Source organism: Oryctolagus cuniculus, chromosome 6 (genome assembly GCF_051225735.1).
Source record: "Oryctolagus cuniculus isolate XC-2025 breed Fujian yellow rabbit chromosome 6, ASM5122573v1, whole genome shotgun sequence".
Taxonomy (NCBI): Eukaryota; Metazoa; Chordata; class Mammalia; order Lagomorpha; family Leporidae; genus Oryctolagus; species Oryctolagus cuniculus.
The window spans coordinates 83,113,118-83,129,596 of NC_142872.1; the positions used below are offsets into that span (position 1 = coordinate 83,113,118).

General features: G+C 42.1%; 2 long non-coding RNA genes across 3 annotated transcripts in view; one reads left to right on the plus strand and one right to left on the minus strand.

Annotated features, from left to right (window-relative positions):
- The window catches only part of LOC149126209 (uncharacterized), a 21,521-nt gene extending 17,849 nt beyond the window's left edge, over positions 1 to 3,672 (minus strand). The window contains exon 1 of the long non-coding RNA XR_016235670.1: positions 3,551 to 3,672. This is a non-coding gene — a long non-coding RNA (uncharacterized LOC149126209). The remainder of the gene's footprint in view (positions 1 to 3,550) is intronic.
- LOC149126210 (uncharacterized) overlaps positions 1 to 14,395 on the plus strand; it is a 15,554-nt gene extending 1,159 nt beyond the window's left edge. The window contains exons 1-3 of one of the 2 annotated variants that reach the window (XR_016235669.1): positions 4,545 to 4,937; positions 5,723 to 5,994; positions 14,153 to 14,395. This is a non-coding gene — a long non-coding RNA (uncharacterized LOC149126210). Of the gene's footprint in view, positions 1 to 4,544; positions 4,938 to 5,722; positions 5,995 to 14,152 lie in introns of those variants that run through there. The other variant, XR_016235668.1, reaches the window with a different exon arrangement.
- Positions 14,396 to 16,479: the final 2,084 nt, after the last annotated feature.

Sequence of the window (16,479 nt, forward strand, 5' to 3'; positions counted from 1 at the left end):
AGTACATTGCTGCTTCCAGAAGTGTAGAAAGTGAATTCAAGTGTAGACAGACAGGGGAGGGAGGAGGAAGGGTAACATCATATGAGGGTACTTACACTGGGGGGCTCTTCAGCATATTTGTGAGTCATTATTCTTTTGTGGTTGGTCACTGTTTTTGAGTTTGGTTGTTGTTGACTATGTCCTATGTAGAAGAGCTCACATGATGATCCTCAGTTTAACTCATTAATAGGATAATAGATTATCCTATTAGTTTGAAGTCATTCCTCCATGTTAACAAGAGTTGGCTCCCAAACTCATGTAGGACTCTAAACCCCAAAGTTTCTTTTTAAGGTTTATTTATTTATTTCAAAGGCAGAATTACAGAGAGGGAGGGAGGGAGGGAGGGAGGGAAGGAAGGAAAGAAAGAGAGGAAGAGAGAGGTCTTTAATCTATGGTTCACTTTCCAGATGGCTACAACAGCCAGGAATGAGCCAGACTAAATCCAAGAGCCAGGAGCTTCCTTATGGATTTCCCAAGCAGGGGCCCACCACTTGGGTCATTTTTTGCTGTTTTCCCAGGCTCAGTAGCAGGAAGGTGAATTGGAAGAGGGGCAGCTGGGACTCAAACTGGCACCCATAAGAAATGCCAACACTGCAGGTGGCAGCTTTACCCACTACGCCGCAGTGCTATCCTCCCAAAGTCATAAGTTAATGGTACTAAAAGGATGGTAAATTAAATACAGTTATGGCTGTTTAGAGGTAGGCCTAGTGAGAGGTCCTTAGGGCTTCCAGGACATGCCCTTGGAAGGCGATTCTCATGATATACTGGTGGATTATAAGCACTGAGGCCAGGTCCAGCCACTCTTTCTGCTCTGTATTGCCATATGCTCCTTGCTCTGCCCAAGCTTCCTCTTGCCTTGTGATGCTCAGTATCACCTCATGAGTCTGCCAAAGAGAACGTCATCACCAGATGCTGAATGAATGGTATCTGCTCAATCTTGGACTGTGAACCTCCAGAACCATGAGCTGAAATAAACCTCTCTTTCATAGTGGCTTGTCTCAAGTGTTTCATGTAGTAACAGAAAGCTGACTAACACACCCCTTTTTTTGGATTTATTTCCTGAGCTTCTAAAATCCAAGATGAAATAGTTAAAGTCCCTAAGACAATAGAAATGAACTGAGTTAAGTTATATATATGCGCTCATTTTTTATACAAAATGTCTCAAATATGAGAAGTCTTTAAAAGGTTCACAAAAATGTGTATTATGAAGAAATTATGCATGTTATCAAAATGTTCATAGCAAAGTAACATTTTAATTTAATTTTTCATGAACTTTTAAAATTTTTTTCATAGAAGTGACTTATTTAAGAAAGGTTATGCCATAAGTGCTTACTACCAGTGTTACTAATTGCTGGCAGACCAAAATTGGGAAGACACTGGGAAGAAGTTCCATGAACTTTCATTAGGAAGACCAACATAATTGAAATGTAACATATTTCACATGTTAATCAAGTGGATGGGGACTGAAGAAATTTCCTTCTGAAGGTATTTGAAGAAATTGTTCAGGAAATACACTCTGAAGACATTTTACTAGAATGTGTTTAAAGATTTATAATCAAAGCTAACACATTAGCTGTGGATTTGGGCATTTTAAATTCTTCAGTAAGTGAGGATATGAATAATATAATTGTATTTCATTACTATGTGTAAACAAAATGTACTGAGAAAGATAAGTTTGACATGATGAAATGGGTCTGCTCTAGTTTGTGTAACCTAACTTGCTGGTATCTTGCCTCAACTGGAAAAAGAATATATAGGAGAATAATATCAGGAAATCATTTCTGTCTCTCTTTCCCACATTTATAAATAATGACAGGTGACAGATGCTCTACAGTATCTACCTCAAAATCCTTGGGATTCTGATGCTAAATCAGTGTGTTGGAGATTGCTTTCCCAGCTACTAACTGCCTATGTCAATTTTGTATTAGTTACATTGTGAAAAATGTGTTCTTTTTCCTCTTCCATTTACTTATTTGAAATACATATAGTGTGTGTGTGTAGAGAGAGAGAGAGGCCTTTATTTGCTGCTTCACTCCCCAAATACCCACAGCAGCCAGGTCTGGGCATGGCTGAAGCCAGGAACCAGGAACGCTATCCTGTTCTCCCACATGGGTTGCCGGGGACCAGACACTTGGGTCACCTTCTGCTGCTTTCCTAGGCACATCAGCAGTAGAGACTTGAACTGGCACTCTAATATAGGATGCCTGCATCCTAAGCAGCAGCTTAACCTGCTGTTGCACAATGCTGGCCCTTTTCCTTGGGTTGTGTGTGTGTGTGTGTGTGTGTGTGTGATTTCTATCTAATTATTTTACAAAGTTCTTCCCCTTAAATCATAAAATGAATAAGCAACCACAAAAAATAGAACAGTTTGCAGAATGTTCATGGTCTACCCACAGTGTCCCCCTCCTCTACTTCACCTTGGTCAGTGGGGCACACACACATCACAGGGGCTGGATGGGACCATGAAGAGCTATTCACCTCTGGCTGAATGTTGCTATACTAGAACTTGGCTTGGTATTGCTAGGTTTAGAGAAGCTACAAATCTGAATTTTCATCAAAATTCAAGGTTTTTAAATGTCGGTAATGGGCCCAGCAGGTTAAAGCCTGGGCCTGCGGCGCTGGCTTCCCATATGGGTACAGGTTCAAGTCCGAGCTGTTCCATTTCTGATCCAGCTCCCTGCTAGGCCTGGGAAAGCAGCAGAGGATGGCCTAAGTCCTTGGGCCCTGCACCCACATGGGAGACCCAAACAAGCTCCTGTTTCCTGGCTTTGAATCTGCTCAGCTCCAACCATTGCAGCCATTTGGGGAGTGAACCAGCAGATGGAAGACCTCTCTCTGGCTCTACCTCTCTCTGTAACTCTTTCAAATAAAAAAAAATAAATAAATATTTTTAAAATGTCAGTAACTAATTAAAAAGGAAAACACACAAACAGCTAAATAAAACCCAACAAAAAGTTCCACCTGTTGTATTGACCCAGGGGTTGAACTGTCTGCCCTTCCCAAGCAGGAGCCATGAAACAAGTAGCTGACTCTGATCCTTAAAGGGTCATCTGCTTCTAATATACTTGTGAAAAAAAATTAAAAGGTGGTGTCATAACTGCTTTCAAAATGATTCCTGGCTACTTCTTTTCTCAACCTGTCCTCATTTGTCCCGAGGAACCATGGCCAGAATTCCTGGATTTCAACTTCCTGGAGAGGGCAGTAGTCCAAGGATGACTGTGGGGCTGCCCACCCATCCCTTTGAACTGTCTTCTTGATCCTCCCAAAGCTCCATGGCATCCAATCATACAGAGAGGGCAGAATAACTAAAGGAATTTAGTATTTGGGAAATTTTGTTCTTTTCATGAACTATACAAAGAGTCTTCCAAAAATCACAGAAAATGCATGTTGTAAAAACAATTATGCAAGAATTTCAACATTTTGGGCATCAGAATAAACTTATCCTTTAAAACATTCCTTAAATTTATGTATCCAAGTGGCAGAGTGAGACAAAGAGAAATAAAGTTCTTACCTGCTTGGACAACACTGTGGTGTAGCCGTTGAGGCCACCACCTGCAGTGCAGATATCCCAAAAGGGCACTGGTTCAAGTCCTGGCTGCTTCACTTCCGATCCAGCCCTCTGTTATGACCTGGGAAAGCAGCAGAAGATGGCCCAAGTCCTTGGACCCCTGCACCCACATGGGAGACCCAGAAGAACATCCTGGTTTCTGGCTTTGGATCAGTGCAGCTCCTGCCGTTGCAGCCACTTGGGGAGTGAACCAGCAGATGGAAGATCTCTCTCTCTCTCTCTGTCTCTGCCTCCACCTCTCTGTAAATCTGCCTTTCAAATAAATAAATAAGTCTTTTTTTTAAAGAAGTTTTTATTTGTTTACCATCCACATGCCTGCAAATTGTCCCCAGCTCAGGGCAAAAGGCAGGCGTCCAGAACTCAATCTATTTCCCAGACGGGACACAGCTGCCTCCCATCATCTGCATTAACAGGAACCTGAGTCAGGGGTGGGAGGTGGGTGTGAAACCAGGGCACTCTGATGAGGGATGGGAGGTTTTTTTAAAGAGTGTATTTATTTAAGGGTGGAGTGACAGAGAGAGGGAAAGACTGGAAAAAGAGGGGGAGAGAAAGAGAAAGAGACCTTGCTTTCCCTGATTCACTCCCTAAATGGCCTCACAGCCAAGGCTGATCCTGGCTGAAACCAGAAGCCCATAGCTCCACCTGTGTCTTCCATGCAAGTGGCAGGGACCCAAGTACTTGGGCCCTCTTCCACTGCTTTCTCAGGTGCATTAGAAGGGAGCTGGATCAGAAGCAGAGAATCTGGGATTCGAACCAGCACTGCAATATGGGATGCAGGCATTGCAGGAAGCACTTAACTCATTCTGCCCTTGGATGAGAGCTTAGCCTCTAGGCCAAATGCCAGCCCCCCCCCCCCCCCCCAGCTTATCTGTTAGTTCCTTTTCCCAATAACTTTTTGAAGCCCCTTTACACATTTGTATAAGCACCATCATGGTTCACAGATCAATAGGAAAATTACAGTTCACTCTGTGGGATGGCCTTGCTGTCCATCTGTTCTATTCTCAGTAGACCGCCTTATCCAGGACTCGCATTCAGGGCAGACTTCCCTTTTGTAACATGAGCTCCTTCACCCCTACCCTCCCTGTGCCTCAGTGAGCAGAGGTAGGCAGTCACGCAGCTGTAGATTGCCATTCTGCGTCATTCTGACAGGGGCTAGAGCAGACAGATGGGGCCGTGTGGTGAGTGAGTGGGACTGTGGCTCAACAGGAGGCTTCAGTGGGTTTGAGCAACAGGATTTCCAGGCAGCTCAGAGCCCTGGGTCAGGCCTCTGCAGTTCAGCTCAGGATCCTTTGAAGAAGACAGTTCCGCATCCTTCAGGGGCATCCAGGAGGTAAGGATCAAAGGCAACAACACACACATCTGAGGACAGCCAGCATGGCCTAATCCACACTGGGAAAGACAAACATTTTCCTAATTGGGATAAGATCTGCCCAGCTGGCCTCCCCTGCGGTAGAGGTAGGCCTCTGTTATTCACAGCTGCGTTCCTTCGCCTCAGTTCTTCTGCCAGCCCTCAGCTCCCTCCAGGTCTATCCGGGACTAAGAAATGGGATTCATTAAAGGATGCCTACCCATTAACTCCTTAATGCTCATAACTTTTAGGGGAAATCCCCCACATATTTGAAATTACTGTATTTCCAAGCTGAGTCACATTCTTGGGAAGGGCTTTCTGCAACAAATACACACAGAGACAAAAAGTTACTTCTAGGTAACTCATTTGGGTTCAAGATGGGCTGGATTTTGAGTTTATTTACTCTAAAAAGCTGAGTACTCATTTCCCATCAATAGGAAAGAGCCAAAATCATGCTTGGGAAGTTCTGGCATTTTCATCTTTTGTGCTTCAAAAAAACCTTCAGTATCAGGGTCTGAATCATTTCAGCAATAACAAAGCAATAATTTGTGAAAAACTATTGGTATAATTTTCACTTGGAATTGATGTTACAATGCATTATATCACACATACATTTATTTTGCTTCAATAATGAAAATTTAGGAAATAATTTTTTTCCACTAAGAATTCTATCTTTGCAGTCATGAAAACTTTTGCTGAATAATTGTTTCACATCCTAATTTTGGATTTTTTTGTTTGTTTGTTTTTATTTATTTTTTATTTGACAGAGTTAGACAGTAAGGGAGAGAGACAGAGAGAAAGGTCTTCATTCCATTGTTCACCCCCCAAATGGCTGCTACAGCTGGAACTACGCCAATCCGAGGCCAGGAGCCAGGTGCTTCTTCCTGGTCTCCCACACAGGTGCAGGCGCCAAAGCACTTGGGCCATCCTCTGATGCCTTCCCAGACCACAGCGGAGAGCTGGATTGGAAGAGGAGCAACCGGGACTAGAACCCAGCGCCCATATGGGACACCGGCACTGCAGGCGGAGGATTAACCAAGTGAGCCATGGCGCCGGCCCCCTAATTTTGAATTTTATATATTTATAAAGGTATTTTCAGTAAAGACAGGCTTTCTTTTTCCAGCAATTTAAAAGTATTTCTCTGGGATAATTGAGGAAAATACTGCATTTTTGTTGTCAAAGCAAACACAGTGAAGTAAATAATTTGCTTTTGATATCGCCATAGCGTTTTGTGTCGATGCATTTTGTATACCCTGTGTCTCGCACAGGAGAAATGCATTTTCTTGGGATCAGAACGTCTCACATATGTTTTCAGTTCTGCTTTTGAAGGCTGGAGGAATGTGGGTACCTCAGTCAATGCTGTAGGTTGGATTTCCCAGGCTGCAGAATCTGAGGCAGATGTTAGCGTTCAGGTGTTTATTAGGGGCTCTGTCGAGATGAAGAGCTGTGGAAGAGAGGCACAAGGGTAGAACTAGATAAGAGAGAAATTGAGCTGCAAAATCTATCTGACAGCCATGGGCACCCACACTGGGAGCTCAGGAACCAGAATGTTCCTGTAGATGTATCCTACCCTGCACCATTATTCTGTTCAGACACTGCACATGGGCTACCAACTGGGAAGGGAGTGACCTCAGTGCAGGTAGCCTTCTGTACTTGAGTCTATCCCTGAAGGTGCTGTTGCTAAAGACTGCCTGACACAGTCCTCCCAAAAGCTGGGGTCCTTCCTTGATGGTACAGTGAGGTGGGGAACATTTGTCCATCTTACATCACTTCTCTGAGTATCAGTTAGCTTGTAAGTATCATGGGAAGATTGAATGCAATAGCGCCTGCAATAATCCATAATCCATGTCACAATAATGCCATCAACAATACATGTCACACTAGCTATCATCATCACCATCATCTATACTCAAAGAGCTATAGTTGGTATAGACACTTTAAAAGTGTTTGTTCATACGGACCATACCAATGTATTCACCATCGAAAAAGATTCATAGACATTGGCTGGCGCCACGGCTCACTAGGCTAATCCTCCGCCTTGCAGCGCCGGCACACCAGGTTCTAGTCCCGGTTGGGGCGCCGGATTCTGTCCCGGTAGCCCCTCTTCCTGGCCAGCTCTCTGCTGTGGCCAGGGAGTGCAGTGGAGGATGGCCCAAGTACTTGGGCCCTGCACCCCATGGGAGACCAGGATAAGTACCTGGCTCTTGCCATCGGATCAGCACGGTGCGCCGGCCGCGGCGGCCATTGGAGGGTGAACCAATGGCAAAGGAAGACCTTTCTCTCTGTCTCTCTCTCTCTCTGTCCACTCTGCCTGTCAAAAAATAAAAAAAAAAAAGATTCATAGACACTTCCTGGAGAAATTATAGCTGCAACTTCCATTTTGAATTAAAATTGACACATTATAAATGTGCATAATTATGAGGTACATTGTGAGATTTCAGTATATATATATTTAATGCATAAGTATCAGATCAGGGTAATTAGTATAGCCGTCATCTCAAATATTCATCATTTCTTTGTGCACAAATTCTTGATTTCCCAGTGTTTCATTTACTTGGAGAGGAAAATTCCAAGGTATGGTAGTTTGGGGGAAATAGGGAAGGTGATGTCATGGAATGATGCAGATTCTTAGGTGTCTACAGAACTCTTGGACAGCAACACAGATGAGTTTTAGGAACAGTTGGTGTGGGAAGACCCGAGGGTTTATTCTATATCTTCATCTCTGCTTTCCTAAGCAGCAACAGCAGCATAATTGACAAGACGTCTGTGCATGTTTTACTCCCCTCTCTTGTCTTGCAAGTCACTTTCCTTCACCATGTTAATATCCTGTGACTGGGAATAAGGTGGTGATGGTATCTGAGTTTACATGCATATTAAATCATGTGTTCAACACCCCTGAGGAATCTAGTTGATCTGATTTAGGTCACATGCCCAGTTCTGGACCATTCAAGAGTGGCCAGGGTCAGATTGCCTTTATTTATTTATTTATTTATTTGTGCTTAACACATTGCCCAGTAAGGTGCAAGGGAATAGTTGGGTTTCAAGAAAAAGGCACAAATGTACTGTGGACATAAAACAGTAGATAGTCACTGGATTTGGAAGCACTACTTAGAGAAATTATCATTGCAACAATTTCATTTTTGAATTAAAAATGAATTGACATATTATAAATGTACATATTTATAGAGTACATCATGACATTTCAATATGTATGCACAATGCATAAGTATCAGATCAGGCTAATTGGTACAGGCATCATTTCAAATACTTATAATTTCTTCATGCAATGGCTTCTCGAATTTGCAGTATTTCGTTTGCTTGGGGAGGAAGATTCCAAGGTGATAGTAGTTTTGGGGAAAATGCTTTAATTGGGTATTGCCTTAGGGGAAAAAATAGTGTGTGTCCCTGGAGGGTAACAGGATTTCTATCTGCTGGTGAAAATATCTTTACATTTTGTTTTCAAAATAGACTAGGGCAAAGAAGAGCAAGAAGGGTCCATTGCTCTGAGAAACTGCCCAGTCATTCCATGTAACTGGGATTTTCCATTCCAGAATGCACTCATCTTTAAGAAGTGCATGGGAAATGCATACTGTGAAAAAACTATGCATGGATTTCAAAATATTGTCACCAAAATAAACTTATTTTTAATATCATTTCCTACAAAATTTTTAAGTACTCTCATGTGTACTTGAATAATTTATTAATACCTTTATGTTAGGGTCTGAGTTTAAGAGAGTTCAAATATAGTCAACATCCAGTTTTTAGATCCCTTGACCTTGTGTTTTGTCATTGTCATTGTGCACAGTGAGAAGATATAAATTTTGGCAGAATGTTAGGCCTGGAATGACTGTGTTTTGTTTACAGGAGTTTAGGAATAGAATGTAACAATGCAGAGAATGTTTCATCAATTATATGCAATATTTAAGATCATGAATACTGAATGATATGCATTAAGCATAGTCTACTGCCTTCAAGATATTTTGCATACTCTTTCTGCCAGAATAATCAACTTTGATGAGAATTTGATCTTCCCGTTGTCATTTTCATTCCAAATAGCTTCTTGTGGGAGGCATTCTAGTGCAACAACTGTTTATAAAAAGTGTTTCAAATGCTGTAAAATAGCATTGCAGTCTCGATTGATATCGCATCTCTGCTGGCTCCACAGACTCACCTGAGTCATTTCATTCACACTGAGTTTCTGACATTAAGTGGAGCTTCTAAAGACTGTATTTTCTGGGGCTGCATAGCTATTCTCTTTTCTCTGTTACATTTTCTGGTATAATGCCACTGTACCAATCCTAATGGCCTTGAAATTGTTAAGAATAAAAGAGATGAATGAAAGCATTTTGAAAATGTATCTATCGCCATCCAGCATTCAATTCACTAACTCAGATAGTTTTTTTCCCTGTGATAAGCAACATGACCTAGCTTGGCAGTCAGATATACTTGAGTTTGAATTCTAACAGAGCCACATACTAGCTTTCTGGTCTTGAACAAGGATCAGTGGTTGTTCTTATCTCCTTAACAGCTTCATTATCTTCCTCAGCTTCTATGATGCTTCCCATCACCTTCTGCCCTGCCAGCCAATTCCTTTCTGATAACATTTCCCCATGGGGCTTTCTCAAGAAGGGCTGATTTTGTTGCCTAATGCCCCACTGCCTTAGATGTTGTCCTTTCTCCTCCATACCTGTCTCCATCAGTGCCATTTCCATATACTACCACTTCTTTTCCCTTGAGACAACATTGAATGAAATGAAAAAGCTCCACTCCCTGCAGCTCATATATTCACTTGTCTAAGCTTCCTCCTCTCTGCAACAATGAAAATCCTCTTCATAGCATTCATTCCTTGAAACCCTTGGCCCCTCGATGCTAGCCTTCTTTTTCCTCCCAGCCTCTCATCATCATCTGAGATGACTTCCATCCATGAAGATGCCTTCACATTCTAACTTCTTGGTTTCTAGACCACCTTATAGTCAATAACTGTGCCATGTACCTCCCATAATCAAGTCTTAGGCCGCCCCATCATTCGCAATGGTACTGCCTCTGAAATGTTAAATTAAAACCTTCATGTCACAGCTTGCTAAGCTTTCCACTCACATGTCCTTCATTCTTGTAGTAACAACTTCTCAACCTCACTATGAATTCTAATCCATGAATCCCCCCACTTTCCATCCATTGACCCTCTTGCTATCATCCTTCTTTGTTTAGTTTACATTCTATGGCTCATTATTACAACCCCACTCCTTGCAAAAATCATCAACTCTGTTGCCTTCTGCTTTTTCCCTAACCACCAGTAAAATTCCAACCTTGAGTGATCTCAGCCACACTCATTCTCACTGTCAAAATCCAAGCAGCCGAGGAGGATTGCTGGGGAAAATCTTTCTTCATGCTGGTCTTAATCATCAATTCAAGTTCACCAGCCTTAGGGGGGTCTTGCTTCTGCAATCCCAGCTTTTTAAATTTGCAGCTCCCTTCCTACCCTCTCCAAATTTCCCACATTCACCCTCCACTGCTCTTCAGAAGCAGCGGTGTCCTCTCCTTCATTAAGAGGCTTTCATGTGGCCCTCGTCTTCCAGTGCCATGTCAACACATCTTCTGTCATGTTCTCATTCTCTCCTTTGATGCTCCTGCTACTATGTAGATAATGACGCCTCTTCCATGGAAGGCCAGTGCTCACACATGGCTCTAAAAGATCTCACTTGTCTCTACTCCTTTTCCATTGCTATGTTTATTGCCTGCTCTAAAATTCAGCTTTCCTCTAGGCATCCAAACATGTTGTGATTTGATATCAAGTTCTCAGACACCCTGCGCTCATCATTGATCCCCACTTACTGCTATGTCTCTCTGCTTTCTTCATAGCCAGTCTTCCCAACTGAGTTTTTGACACCTACTCTTTCTTTTCTCTCTGTGTTCCCATTCACTCTTCCATCAATATTTCCACATTGGCAAAGTGCAATTTGGCGTCCCCATGGTGAACTCCAACATGAACTTGTCCACCTCTTAAACTTCTTTTTGAAGCTATCATGTGGGTCTGCAGCACTGGTATCCCATAATGGGCACTGGTCCCAGCCACTCCACTTGTGGTCCAGATACCTGGTAATGGGTCTGGGAAAGAAGCAGCACATGGCCCAAGTCCTTGGGCTTCTGCACACAGGTGGGAGACCTGGATGAAGCTCCTGACTCCTGCTTTTGGCCTGGCCCAGCCCTGGCCATTGTGACCATTTGGGGAGTGAACCAGGGGATGGAAGACTTTCCTCTCTCTTCCTCTGCCTCTCCCTCTCTGTAACTCCTTTTTCTTCACAATTTCCTCACAAAGACTTGACATCTATTTTGTTCAGGATTTCAACATTAAGCATTTTTTCAAAACTCTTTGTCTTCTCAAGCCTCTTAACCTCCCCTTGTTCTTGTTCTACTCAGTCAATGGTTCCCTTCCTCTTCTCATTTTCCTAATGTTTTCATTATTAGACCAATACGTACCTCTTGGTCTTCATTCATTTTGCCTTCTCAGAAGCCGGACTTTTCCCAGCACATCCCTGCCCAGGCCAACCTCACTTCATGTCGTCCACTCACTGAAGTGTTCTCTGTACTGATCTGTCCAAATTCTTGCCTGAGCTTCACTAACCTTCACTTTTATGCCTGGATTTCTTTCCAACAGAAGACTTGTATACCCCTCTACACCACTCTCATCAACCTCCTCCCTTCATTTTGCCACATTCTCAAAACTATTTGTTACATTTTTGTCCACAAGATCCTTAAGTCAGCGTTTCAATTCTTTATAATATAGTTCATATTCATGGTTGAACTTCCGCCGCTCTAGCTTTCTACCCTAAGTTTCTCACCACAGTTCACTATCCATGGTTACCTAAGAGCATCATGCAATCCTGCCTCTGCATGAGCCAACCCTTTCCCAGGGGTGTCTTTTTTATTTTTTGTCTTTTGGATAGAAGAGGGCCTCCACTATTTCTTTCCTGTGGGATGAGAGTGAAAGGCAACACAGCAGTGTGGTGTTGCGTCACCATCGTATTGTTTGGGTGTTTATGGTACCCTGGAAGCTGTGTAAGGGTGGGTGTGGCAATTAATTGAAAAATCAGCCAGAGTAAGGAATTTAATAGGCACAGACACTTACACATACTTAAACATTATGTTTTAATTTTTAAAATTTCTTTGAGAAACAGTGAGACAGATACAAGCAGAAAGAAAGACAGAGAGCTACCATCTGCTGATTTACCCCCTAAATACTTGTGATGGCCAAGATTGGAGCCCGGCTAGAGCCAGGAACCAGGAATTCAATTTAGGTCTCCCATTTGGGCCCTTGACACTGCCTACCAGGGTCTGCTTTAGCCGTGATCTCGTGTCAGAAGCTGGAGCCAGATATTGAACCTAGGTATTCTGATTGGCAGGCAGGTGTCTTAACAGCTAGGCTAAACACTTGCCCTGTAAATGTTTTATTTTAATCTTGTGTGCATAATGGGAATTTACTTACAGTCTTTGAAGCCCTCACCAAAGCCACGTGGAGACTAACCCTGCAGATTTTAGTTCCTCATTGTCTTCACTTTCTATATTATACTAGAGAATTCTATGAATTACAGTTTAACATTTTTAAAATACGAGTTGCCACTTACATACTTTTGCAAACAACCAAATTTGTAAGAGAATGCCTTTTATCTTTTACTTTTCCACAAATTTTGACATTTGTCCTGCCCACACTAAAGAAACATTTTAGCATGTCTTACATTTATTCAATATTTCAAATTCATTCATAGTTTCATACAGACATCTCTTTTACCCCTTCATAATTCATGTATTATGTGATAACATCATTTAATTATTAATTTCCCTGATTATTTTAACAAGGATAACTGGTACAAATAGATTAAAGAACAAATGCCACTAACTCTTAATATGCACACAGATCAGTTAGTAAGAGTACAGACATCTATCAGTCAATGTTCTTTAATGCAAGAAAACTTTGATCATTACAATCTTTTCCTTTCAAAGGGCAGCCAATTTCTTTCTTCTAAAAAAAGTAGAGCATGGGCATTAGAATAAAGAGAAAAGTATGAATTGCAGGTGGAAATCATTGCAGCAAATGAGTCATTTATTTTCAGAGGTAAAATTTAAACTAATTCTGATTAAATATTTTTATTTGAATTAAGATATTATCAGTTAGGGTCAATTATCTAATTGGTTGTTTCAAAACACTAACAACTGAACTCAGTAATAATGTGATTAAGTGCATTTTATAAAGGAATATTTAAAGTATAACCAGAATAGACTACTCTTTAAAGCCAATGACATCTCAGATTTTCTTAGTGCATGCAGTATAATAACAATGCCTGCTGAAACAGATGTTGCTTATTAATACTATTAGTCAACCATTACCATGTGACACAGCAAGAGGCAGAAAATGCAATTTTTCCACTGATAATCTCTTTCACAATTTTTTTTAAAAGAAGAGAAGAACTTTAGAAAAAGAAAACAAAAGATCATGCGCAGTTATGAATAAATACACTGGTGATCAGTTTCCACTTCAGGGTCCCACAGGGCACAGTATGGCTGTTAGCAGCAGTATGAACAGGAGAGCAGGACCATTCTTGGAGATCTCTGCTATGGGCTGCCTGGATGCGGTAAATGCCCCAAGGGCTCATGTGTTAGAGGAAGGCAGGCCCTTCAGTGCAGCAATGTTGAAAGGTGGTTGGGCCTGTGTGAGCTGGGGCCTACAGGGGGGTAACTGGGTTATTCAGAGAATTGTCCTAGGAAGAAGTTAGGATATGAGGGTACTTTTTTAAAAGTGCATGAAAAAGTAGAATTAAAGATAAGTTTATTTTGGTATAAAACAATTTTGAAATCCATGCCTGGTCTTTTTTGATAATACACATCTTCCGAGAACTTTTTGAAGACCCCTTGGATGCTCATGGGACCCCTAGGTTGACTTTTGAGAGACTTGCTCCAGAGCAGAGCACCTGGGCCTCTCCCTCTGGCTTCCTGCCTCACTGTCTGATGTCACTCTTTCAGGCACAGCTCCTCTCACTGTGATCCATTTACTTTGAGATCCACACCAGAATGGATCCAAAGCCACTGCCGTGTCCTTGAACTTCTAGAACTAGGAGCTCAATAAATCTCTTTTCCTTATGAAGTATACAGCTTCAGGTATTAAAGTATAACAATCAAAATACAGTCTCCTCATTTTCTTCTAGGTTTTAAGCCATGTAAAAAGGATTAAGAATCATCTTCTGGCTCAGGTCCTTGCGCCCCTGCACCCATGTGGGAGACCCAGAAGAAGCTCCTGGCTCCTGGCTTCAGATCGGCATGGCTCCACCCATTGCCAGCCATTTGAGGAGTGAACCACTAGATGGAAGACCCACCCCCTCTCTCTGCCTCTGCCTCTCTTTGTAACTCTGCCTTTCAAATAAATAAATAAATCTTTAAAAGAAAAAAAATGTACTAAAGAAAAATGGCAACTTTTTTTCCCTAATGCAAGATTGAAGTTTTATGTTCCTTTCCTTCTACACTTGTCTGACAAGGCCAAGGCAACTTCGGATGGCTGACAAGGTCACAGCAGAAGGTCTGTCTCAGCAAGGTGTGAGGACAGCTGTGGTCCTCTTGGTGGTTTTAGGTTTGATGGGAACTACACTCTGCATAAGCAAGCCGGAGCTTCCTGGTGGTCCTGCTAATGATTGCTGTATTCCTAATTTTAGGGAAAAGCACTTAGTCTCATAACCTCCAAAATGTCCATTGCTTTGTAGAATTTTAATCAAGCAGAATGTTAGTGTAGGAGAAAGGGTTAATGCTTTATGAAAGGTTGAGCTATTTGTGGAAAAGAATTAAAAGGCAACAGGCTCTCTGGTATATACTTCCCACTAGAATAAAGATAGATGTTAATAAAACTTTAATTCACTATATGCTACAAATACTACAATGGTTAGGATGTCAAAACTGTAGAATAGAGCTAAGTGTGGGGAGCAACTGGGAGCAACTCGGACTAGACTAAGTTACTGGAATTAAGACTTATTCTATGCATCTGCTCTCCCACAATATGGCGCTGGGAGAGGGAGTAACAACTTCTGCGCAGCTGCCTCTCGCCAATTTGATCGACTGAGTTGCAGGAGCTGATCTTGCTCCTGATTGGAGGAGAGCAGTGTACTCGGCGTGTGGGTAGCAGAGTTGGGATTGGTGGAAGAGGACTATAAAGGAGGAGAGAGACAACATGCACCAGGAACATCTATCTGAAGGAACACCTGTGCAGCCCCCGAGAGAGCCGGCCAGCGGTGTGCCGCTCCCCCGCGGAAGTGGGGAAAGTGGCTAGGGGGAACCGCCCTTCCACGGAGGTGGAAGGGACGGTAGCCAACCCGGGAAGAACCAGCAGCAAACCCGGGGAGGGCCGAGCAGACAAAAGAACAGCGCAGGGTTCTGTGTCATTCCTCCACGAAGACGGGGAGCGACAGCTAAGTGAACCTTTAAATAAGTGCAATAAAGAAATTAAAAAATTACAGAAAGAACTGCAAAGAGGGGATACATTTTAAAAAAGGGTCTACTTTGAAATTGGGCCTTCTAGTAAAGATTAGATTAGGAAGGTACTATTCTAGCTTGTGTAGCCAATTTCTGCATAGTTCAGCACAAGCCTTGGCTTGTGTGGGCAGCCTGTTATCTTGCATCTGTTTGTGATTGTTACCCATGCTCTGAGCATGCCCTTGAAAATAAAAAAAAAATTGTAATTAGAAAAAATGGACAACAGGCTTTTCACTGTAAGAAGAAAAAATCATTATGTGGCTTATGATATAAAAATAAAGTCTGGCGCTCGAGAGCCAGAGCCCTGTCATCAGCCTTGCTGTGAGTGTCTCTCATTTCTTCGAGCGCCGACACCTCTCACACCTTGGGGCTCCTGGACTGGCTGGAGCTAGTCTCTGGCACTTGTCATTCTTACTGTGTGTGTTTGTGTTTGCAGAATGTGTGTTATTGTTCCACGTGAGCATAACAGATCATTGGCATCATTGTAAATTTGAATTAAACTGAAAGAATAATAAGTGATGTTGCTGTTTCTCAGAAATGTGATAAATGAATAACCTTGAGGCCCACTGGGTTAAAAGATAATTTTGCTGTCACTTTTGGGGAATTTGCCTAACGTGTTTGACATTTGAAATATAAATAACTCAGGAGATCTTATAGATAACATAGCAATATAAACTTATTGAATTTTATCTATTTTTCAAATGTCAGCACGGCTTTGTAAATAAATTGCAGTGGTTTTAAAAGATTAACCATGCCTTTGCTTTTTCAAGTTTTGAATTTCCATTCTTTGTTCTTCCACACATTATTGGGGAATGATGTATAAGAAAAATGCCCTAAAATACTTATTTTAGGAGCAGACATTTAGCCTAGCAGTTAAGACATCTTCATCCCGTATTGGAATACCTGGGTTCAATTCCCAGCTCAAGCTCCTAGCTTCAGCTCCCTGCCAGTGCAGACCCTGTAAGGCAGTGGTGATGGTTGAAGTAGTTGTATTGGATCCACCCAGGTGAGAAAC